The 9,797-nt window shown below is 36.3% G+C and overlaps 1 pseudogene; it reads right to left on the reverse strand.

The window, feature by feature from the left end:
• The window catches only part of LOC124371192, a 34,047-nt pseudogene extending 24,521 nt beyond the window's left edge, over nt 1-9,526 (reverse strand).
• Between the last annotated feature and the right edge of the window lie 271 nt (nt 9,527-9,797).

Genomic DNA, 9,797 nt, shown 5'->3' on the forward strand with positions numbered 1-9,797 from the left:
TTAAATTTAATAAAAATTTGAATCATTTTCAGGAAATTTAATATTGTATGGGTATGGTTCACATGTACGAAACAGCGAGAACGGTGTAAAATCAGGACCAATAACAATAACTTACCAGGTGTCAGGACCAGATATCAGTAATAAACGATTAGCGCTGTAAGAACCAGGAGATCCGTAACACCCTGTTTTATCTTTATAAAGTAAAATACATAAACAATCTTACAATAGTATTAATATATTTCAGATACATTACTTTTGGCATAACAATAATTTAAAAATATTATGAGATTCTATTGGTTATATTATAAATGTTACCTAAATGTATACAATGTAAAACAGTTTATTTTACTAACCTGATTTTAAAAACAGGATCACTTTATATGACTTCTAATCTTAAAATTATGTTGTTTGCTTTAAAAAAACTACATATAATTAGAACTCTACTATCAATCACTTCATTGTATATGTTTTTCAGTAAGATTTTAACTAGCATAAATATTTTTCTAGTAATGATTATTTGTGTATTGTGTAAAATTATTTATAAAGGGTACAATATTATAATCATGGAAAATATAAATCTGACAGCAAAATTTAAATAAAGAAACTCTTCATGTTATCAGATACGGTATATAAAAAACTTTTTGCATCAAGTATATTACAACTACCACTATTTTTCAATATAGCGGTTAGCTTTGTATATTGTAGCACAACCTTGTATATTTCAAACGTATAGTAAGCCAGTCCTATTGTAATTTGTATAAATATTGATGGTAAGTTAATTATTGCAGTTCGTTTTAAGAATAAAATTACCATACAGACTACTCGAAAGAAAAGTAGAGTAACAACAATAAAACCAGAATGAAACTGTATTTCAGTGAGAGAAGAGCGGCCTATTTAGTTGAATAGCTGCTCAAGCCACTTAAATCAGTTCTGGTTTAACACTCACTTTTTCTTCACATGTCCTTTACTTGCTGTGATCAGTTACAGTTTGTAGTAAATTACAGAGAAGTTACTATACTTATATTACTTATTCGGGTTAATAGGTCCTAAAGTCAATCCGTCGTTTAATGCTAGTCATTTATTCAAACGTGGTTTACTTGCTGTATTCTTTGAGAGAGTTACCACAAACTGTCAGAGAAGTAAACAAAATATCAACAAAGTGAGAATGAAACAGTAGTTCATTCTCTGAGAGAGAGAGAGAGAAAGAGAGAATGAGGGGGGAGGGAGAAAGACAGAGAGAAAAGAGAGGCTTATTCGGGTTAATAGGTCCTCAAGACACTCCACATTTCTGTTGGTTCAGTACTAGCCATTTCTTGACACGTGCTTTATTTGCTGTGGTCTTTGTTTGAGAGATTGTGGTAACTGTCAGATAACTTAATAAACACCAACAAAGTCAGAATGACTCTGTATTTCAGACAGTGAGAGGGAGATAGTGCAATTTCTGACATTTCCCGTTGCTATTATAGTTACATTACGACCGAAGCATCCAATTGTACATGGAATAATAAAGGAATATTACATATGGAATAATAATAATAATAATATAAAGAAGGTATATAGGTATATAGGTCAGATCGTTTTCGAGATAGGTGCTATAGTATTTTTTCTATAGTACAGAGAGACAGACATAAATCATTTTTTTCCGTAAGAATAATAATAATACATTTACAGATGGAAAGGAAAACTACAGAATTTCAGTAGGGGAGTAAAGTGTGAATGGGTATAGAAGAATTGTAGAAGAGCGATGAGGTGAGGATAATAAGTATATATACCGTACTTATATTAAGGTTAGATTTCATACAAAGTAGTAATTCATAAATGATTTTTTTATTTCTGAATACGAGTTTATAATTTTACATGCAAAAATAAAAAACTATACATGTTATACAAGGATACATTTAAGCAGATACTTTAGTTTTTTCAGTAAATAAAACCTGTATTCAAGATATTAAATTATGTGTCCCAAACAAATAATTATACTAAAAAAACTTATATAAAACAATGATTAATGAAAATAGCTTAAAAAGCAATTAAAAGTTGAAAATAATCTTCTTGTACAACTTTAATTTACATTGGTAATTCTCAATTTTCCCTTAGTTACTTTTGAGATAAAATTAATTTTAATCAAACCCTTATCAACGGCTGGCTTTATTATTCTTTCTTTATTTTATCGTACACTATTGTAGAAACCTTCTCCCCACCTAAAAGTATTAACTATACTATATACAGGGTGTCAATTAAGTCTGGAACCTCTTTTTTAATTTTTGAACCACAATAGAAAGAAATACCAAAGTTCAAATGTGCTTACTGGTGATAGTAACGCACACATCTGCCTAATTACCGACCGGATAATCCCTTTGGGGGACGGTCCACAAGGAGTCAGACAAAATTCTTAAATAGCAGCATACGTCAACTTTGGTATCAAATTAAAGGTCTTACTTAGCAGAGTACAATGCCGCAAACCGGACTTCAAAAGGTGGATTCATTCAGTAGTTATAGCTATTTGAATTTTAAAACAGTTGAACAATGTAAATTATTAAGTATTACAAGTAAACACCAATTTTTAAGTACCTGTGATCAAAGTAAGTGTTCAAAATGTTCCCCTCCTATCATCTGACAATGTAGTAATCGAAGCCAGGAATCAATAATTATTACCAATAACACAACTACTGTTAGAATGTGAAAGTGGCAGATATAGTCATACACAGCATCCACAGAAACTTAACGTTTGGGCAGGTATTACAGGAAATCAAATTATGGGCCCATTATTTATCAATGGTAATTTAAATGGTGACTCGTATCTAGCAATGCTCCAAAATGATATAATTCCTGCACTACAAGCTGCTCTTGGTCGACAATTTCAAAGAATTTATTTCCAACAAGATGGCGCGTCACCACACTTTGCTCTCCTTGTTAGAGAATACTTGGATACAATATTCCTTCGCAGATGGATTGGAAGACATGGTGCAGTAGAGTGGCCTGCTCGTTCCCCTGATTTATCTCCGCTGGATTTTTTTCTTTGGGGATACCTCAAAGATAAAGTTTATCGTACTAAGCCTCGAGATTTGGCGCACCTAAGAAATCTCATAGTCCAAGAAGCTCAAGATATTCCTCGTGACTACCTTCAAAATGCAGTGGATGGCTTTTACAACCGCCTAGGACATTGCCAGACGATGGGAGGGGAACATTTTGAACACTTACTTTGATCACAGGTACTTAAAAATTGGTGTTTACTTGTAATACTTAATAATTTACATTGTTCAATTGTTTTAAAATTCAAATAGCTATAACTACTGAATGAATCCACCTTTTGAAGTTCGGTTTGCGGCATTGTACTCTGCTAAGTAAGAACTTTAATTTGATACCAAACTTCACCTATGCTGCTATTTAAGAATTTTGTCTGACTCCTTGTGGACCGTCCCCCAAAGGGATTATCCGGTCGGTAATTGGGCAGATGTATGCGTTACTATCACCAGTAAGCACGTGTGAACTTTGGTATTTTTTTTTTTATATTGTGGTTTAAAAATTAAAAAAGAGGTTCCAGGCTTAATTGACACCCTGTATATAGAGTATATATGTATATACGATGATGATATATATAATGATGATGATGCATTGTGATGCTTGAACTAAACTGGTAATCCAGGAAACAAGCATTAGTTGTTAATTTCAAGACAATAAAAACTTTTTTTATGATTGCATTTCTCTTCCCTACACAACACAAAAGTACTCATTCAAATTTTTTTACTTATTTATCTAAAAAGTTAGAAGTTAAAAAACATCTTGTGAAGCAGAATCCGCTGAGGGTTAATACAAAAATTCTCATTTCATTCTCGAGATGTCCTGGGGACATACAGACAGACATACATTAATACAGAACAGATTGTTTCAATTCCCCAGGCAGGTACAAGTGAAAATATGTCAGCCTACTGAGTAATACACTTCAAAAACGCTCAGCCAAATTCTATAGTTGTATGCGCACTATTATAGAACTTATTCTTTTTTATGTGAAAATGAAGTTTTGTGTCAAATTTAACGTTTATAGATAAAATATTCAAAATTTCTTGTCTCATGATACAGTCACATTTTTGCTTATGTTACGAGTTAGGTAGGTTTCACAGCAGAATGTTTTTACTGTTTTATATAAGTTCCGGTAATCTAGCAACCAAAAAACAGGAGGTGCAAATTTAACATTGACTTTCCATTCTATTACTCTATAAATAAATATTACCTATTCAAATATCATATTGTTGTAATGCAATTGTTTAGAATTTTATTTATTATGGTACAAATAATAACAATAAACAAATATTCGCTAATGTTCAGCTTAACACCATGGAGTGACATGCATCATCAAACTCATTGTTGGTAATATAGAAATGAAGCTCCATGGACAATTACAAGTATATTAGGTCAGTTTATTTTCGAGATAGGTGCGTACAGACAGACAGACATAAATAATTTTTTTTCTATCCCTCGAATCTTCGGTGAAGCTAAAACAATAATAAACCATAGAATTGCATTTAATAAACCAAAAGAAATATATTCAGAAAGTACATCAATAAGGTTTAATAGATGGAATCGCAAGTTTTTGATTTGTTATAAGAGCAACACATTTATTTGCCGGTGACACATGAGTAGTCTAACCAGATTACTTCTGTGTTGTAAAACAGCAACTTTCAAAGATTGCTAAATAATTTGTTTACTATTAATTTAATATTCAATCTTAGAAAACTTCGTATTATAGTAAATGAAAAATATACCACTTAATATACTACAAAAACACAATAAATAATAAATCAAAGACACATTAGCTGTACAGAATAAACACTGGATGAGATAACTATATTCTCAGAAACTGCATAATACATTGATTACACCTCCATCTAGGTCCAAAGTTTAGTATGCTCTTAATTGTATCTTGAGCAAAATAGAAGTATTAGTGTTCTCAAGAGGGGATTTTGTTTACAAACTCAGAGTGTTATAAGATAGAAGTTCCCTAAGGTTCTGCTTCTGCTTATATCTTCCAGAGAGGATTACAGGAAAAGATTATCAGGTACTAACGAAGTGTCAAGTTTCTTGCATAAACAACGAAATGAATACTTGGATTTGCTTCAATAATAATGGTTTTTATACCTATAAAACAATATAAAAAAACTTCTTGCTTGTAAATTTGCATGTTTTAATGACAAGATTTTAAGATTAGTAGCAGATTATTATAGTATAATGTAAATTTTGGAAAGAATTTGTAACATGTCATAGCAATAAAATTATATTTTGTACACCATTATTTAAAAAGACTTCTTCGAAAGAGAGTATTTTTTTCTTTTTTTTAAGTATAAATATATTATTTGCTATCGCATTATTCCAAGTGCTTTTAAAACAAAATCACTTGACATTAAAATTTAAAACATTAGGGGTTTTTATTACGCAAAAATCCAGATTTATATAAATAGGCCTAATATAACGCCAATGACAAACATAATTTAGTTATATCACAATCTATGTAACATTTGAAGACACTATTATATGTTACAGATATATTAGCATGTTACCACCACCGTGTTTTAGCCAGTGTCATAGAAATATGAGACTCGCCCAAAGAAAAACCACATGTGTTAGTTTTCACAGTTGTATAAATGTGGCAGGAGCGTGACTCAGTAGCATTTATTACACCAATGTACAAGACCCACAGTAATAAGGAAGAGTATTCAGCACACCAGAAACTCAGAAGATCCATAGGACCGCCGGGGGTCTTTCGCTCCTCACTGTTTCCGCACGATTTGGCAACATTGCACAAGCCCACTAGGCCCATAGTGTCAGCACAACAGGAACTCAGAAGACCAATAGGACCGCCGGGGTATTTCGCTCCTCATTGTATCCGCACGATTTGGCAACATTTCACAAGCCCACTAGGCCCATAGTGTCAGCACACTAGAAACTCAGAAGATCCATAGGACCGCCGGGGGTCTTTCGCTCCTCACTGTATCTGCACGATTTGGCAACATTGCACAAGCCCACTAGGCCCATAGTGTCAGCACACTAGAAACTCAGAAGATCCATAGGACCGCCGGGGGTCTTTCGCTCCTCACTGTATCTGCACGATTTGGCAACATTGCACAAGCCCACCAGGCTCATAGTGTCAGCACACCAGAAATTCAAATCAAATCAAATCAAATCAAATCAGCTTTATTGCAGCGACAATATTACACTGTATAGCAAACGTCACAAATTTTAATCTAAAATTTTTTACATTCATGCCACAAAATTCTCATTTACACATACAATTTTACACTTATGCACCTTTCATCCTTCGCCAATATATCCCACTTTAAACAGCAGAATCAGTCATGTAATTGGGCGGTCTCCCAGTTAAATGCCCAAAAAAAAACTCCCCTGCATTATAAAATGCTTGTGACACCAAGAGATGTTTAAGGCGCCTTTTGAACGCCTTGGGCGTTGGGGAATTTTTTATTGAATTTGGCAGTCTGTTAATAAAATTAATACCTGCCTGCGAGGGCAGGTGTTCAAAAACCACTGTTCTGTGGCTTGCAGTTCGTAGTAATTCTCTACCTCGTGTCTCATGCGTATGTATGTCCCGGCCTCTGGTTAACGCACACTTATACATACAAAACAAAGTGGTTTCTAAAATGTACAGACACGGGAGAGTTAACAGCTGTAATTCCTTAAAAGCTTGCCTGCACGACTCTCTGAATTTTATTTTTGCAATTATTCGAATAGCTTCTTTTTGGAGTTTGAATGCTCTCTGAAACTGAGAGCTTGCGCACGCTCCCCACAGGACCACTCCGTAAGACAAATGGGGGTAAATTAAGCCATAATACGCCGTTATCAGTACCTGACTTGGGCAGTATTTTGCTAAGGATCTCAAGACATAAATGCCTGAGGAAATTTTTGCGCAAACATGATTGATGTGTTCATTCCAAGTCAACCCTCGATCAAGGTGTATTCCTAGGAATTTTGAAGAGAGGACTTCTTCCAGTGTGGAATCAGCTAACAAGACGGCAGATCCACAATGGTTGCCTACATCGCGCAAGGCAAAATTTAAAACGTTGGATTTTGAGGAGTTTGTTGTGAGATTGAGGCTTTGGAAGTATTGTACACAGTTATTGATGTCAACAAAGGCCTGTTGTTCCAACACTTCACTTGATCTTGCACTAAAACAGAGAGTCGTATCATCAGCATACTGCATTAGTCCTCCATGCAGAAGTGATGATCCTATGTCGTTGACATAAAGCAGGAAAAGCACAGGACTGAGAATGGATCCCTGGGGAACACCGTACCTCAGTTCTATTGGTTTTGACAATTGATTTGATATTTGGACAACTTGGGATCTATGACTTAGAAATGAGCTAAGCCATTTAAGGGGCACGCCTCTGATGCCATGGGACCCAAGTCTGTCGAGCAGTATGCTATGGTTAACACAGTCGAATGCTTTGGACAAGTCTAAGAACACACTCATTGTGTGGTTCCGACATTCTATTCCCTCTACAATCATATCGACAAGACTCACTACTGCGTCTGTCGTCGATTTGCCCTTTCTGAATCCAAATTGTTCATATGAGAGCTGACTGTATTTGTCCAAAAATTGAAGCATTCTTATGAGAAAAAGCTTTTCAAAAATTTTGCTCAATACTGGCAAAATTGAGACAGGCCGATAGTTATTGATTTAAAATTGATCGTCTTTTTTGAAAAATTGGAAACAACTTTTGCAATTTTCAGGAGGGAGGGGAAAACTCCTGTTTGGAATGAAGAATTTACCAATTTGTTTAAAGATCTCACCAAATGCTTGCAGCATTGTTTGATGAGCCATGTGGACATTAGATTAAGATCATTTGACTTTATGGCTGGGAGCTGCTGAATAATTCGGTGTGAAGCTCATCCTCAGTGACAGGCGTCAGCAACATTGAGGCTGCTGGACTCTGTCTTCGCGAGGGACGTACTTGCGGTTCAGACGGCCGAGGACTTTGCCCAACAGCAACGGATGCGAAAAATTCGTTAAACTGATTGGCAACCTCAGTTCCATCCTCCACAAGTATATTCCCATTTTTAATTTTTATTTGTTTTTTAACTTTTGTTTTATTATTAATGATGTCCCAAGTTGTTTTTTGAAATATTTTTAGAATATAGAATAGATTTGGAGACATCGTATGCTTTCGCAGCTTGGATCACTTTCCTGTAAATTTTGTATTTTTTGAAGAATGTTTTGAAATTTTCATTACAAGTACGTTTGTTAATTTCAGAGAAAAATTTCACTTTCTCTCTCGAGACCAGAATTCCATCTGTTTTTTGACGTTTTTTTCGCAAATATTAATCGTTTTTGTAGGGCAGCATGTGTTAATATGGAAATTTAGGACGTCGTTAAATATTTTGAACTGCTGCTCTACAGATTGAGAAGAGTGAAGGAAACTCCACTTTTCTGTTGACAGGGAAGTGTTGAGGTGAGCGATGTTTTCTGGCCTTGTGTCTCTTATTGTTTGGTTAATTTTGGGCTCCCTTTCAAGTTTCATTCCACTGACGACAGCTTCTTGCCCGTAGTGGTCAGATATAGCTGTGTTTACCACAGACACCGCGACACTTGGATGGTTGGTGATGATGTTGTCGATAGCTGATTGGGTTGTAGCCGTCACTCTCGTCGGAGTTTTGACTAACAACTCCAGGTCGAATGACCTAAGTAAATCAACTAATCGAACTGTGGAATGGTGTGTGTTGTCCAACGCGTCAATGTTAAAATCCCCCATCACGACATATTCCTGATGTTGATCAGTCAGGTCTGTCAGTAATTGTTCGAATTTTGAGAAAAAAATATCTTCGTTTCCACTGGGAGACCTATATATTCCGATCACTACTAATTTTGATTTGTCTGTTTGAATTTTGATTCCGACTGCTTCATAATCTTTTTCGAGTGATTCTTGGATCGGAAAGGGGGCAAACGTGAAATTTTGTTTTATAAAAATAGCAACCCCTCCTCCTTTGGAGTAGGGTCTACAGTACGCGGAAGCCAATTTGTAATTTGGAATTTTGCACAGTGCGATGTTATCACTGTTGAAACCGTTTTCAGTGACAACAAGAAGATCTGTTTTGAGATCCTCGCACATGAGTTGAATTTCTTCCAATTTGTTGGTTGCGAATTGAGCATTTTGATGAAGCAGTTTCAGTTCAACTTGTTTGTAAATTTTAGAGTTTGTTCGTTTTTGATGGCGATTCTTTGCCAATTTTGTCCGCTGATTTAAAGAGGGGTCCCTAAAAAAACAGTCTCAATTCTTTGCTCTTGTAAATTTGAAGCTGCAGAATGGACAACAGGGCCGTTTCTTTCATCTTCCTTCACGGCGTCGTCACAAGATATAGTCGGCATCGGGGGCCCTGGAGTCAACTGTATAGAGTCTGACGGTGGCGGTGACGGTGGCGGTGGCGGCGGCGGTGGCAGTGACGGCGACAGCGACGGTGGTGGCGGCGGCGGTGGCAGTGACGGCGGCAGTGACGATGGTGGCGGCGGCGGCGGCAGCATTGGTGGGACAGCAATGAGGGTGTCAGGAACAACCTCAGCCTTCCTGGCCGCAGCAGGCGAGACGCTCAAACCCGCCAAGAGCCTCCACGACGAGTCTGGCCAGCTGCCACTTCCCTCTAGTGTGAAGATGCATCCCGTGCCTCGTAAAGTGCTTCCGCTGCAGTCTGTTCATATCTAGGACAGAGATGTGGTGCCTAGCAGCCAGTTCTTCTATATAGGCATTCACGAGGGCGGTGTGCTGGTTTAGAATTCAGAAGATCCATAGGACGGT

This window comes from Homalodisca vitripennis, unplaced genomic scaffold (genome assembly GCF_021130785.1).
Source record: "Homalodisca vitripennis isolate AUS2020 unplaced genomic scaffold, UT_GWSS_2.1 ScUCBcl_1073;HRSCAF=4252, whole genome shotgun sequence".
In the NCBI taxonomy this organism is placed as follows: Eukaryota; Metazoa; Arthropoda; class Insecta; order Hemiptera; family Cicadellidae; genus Homalodisca; species Homalodisca vitripennis.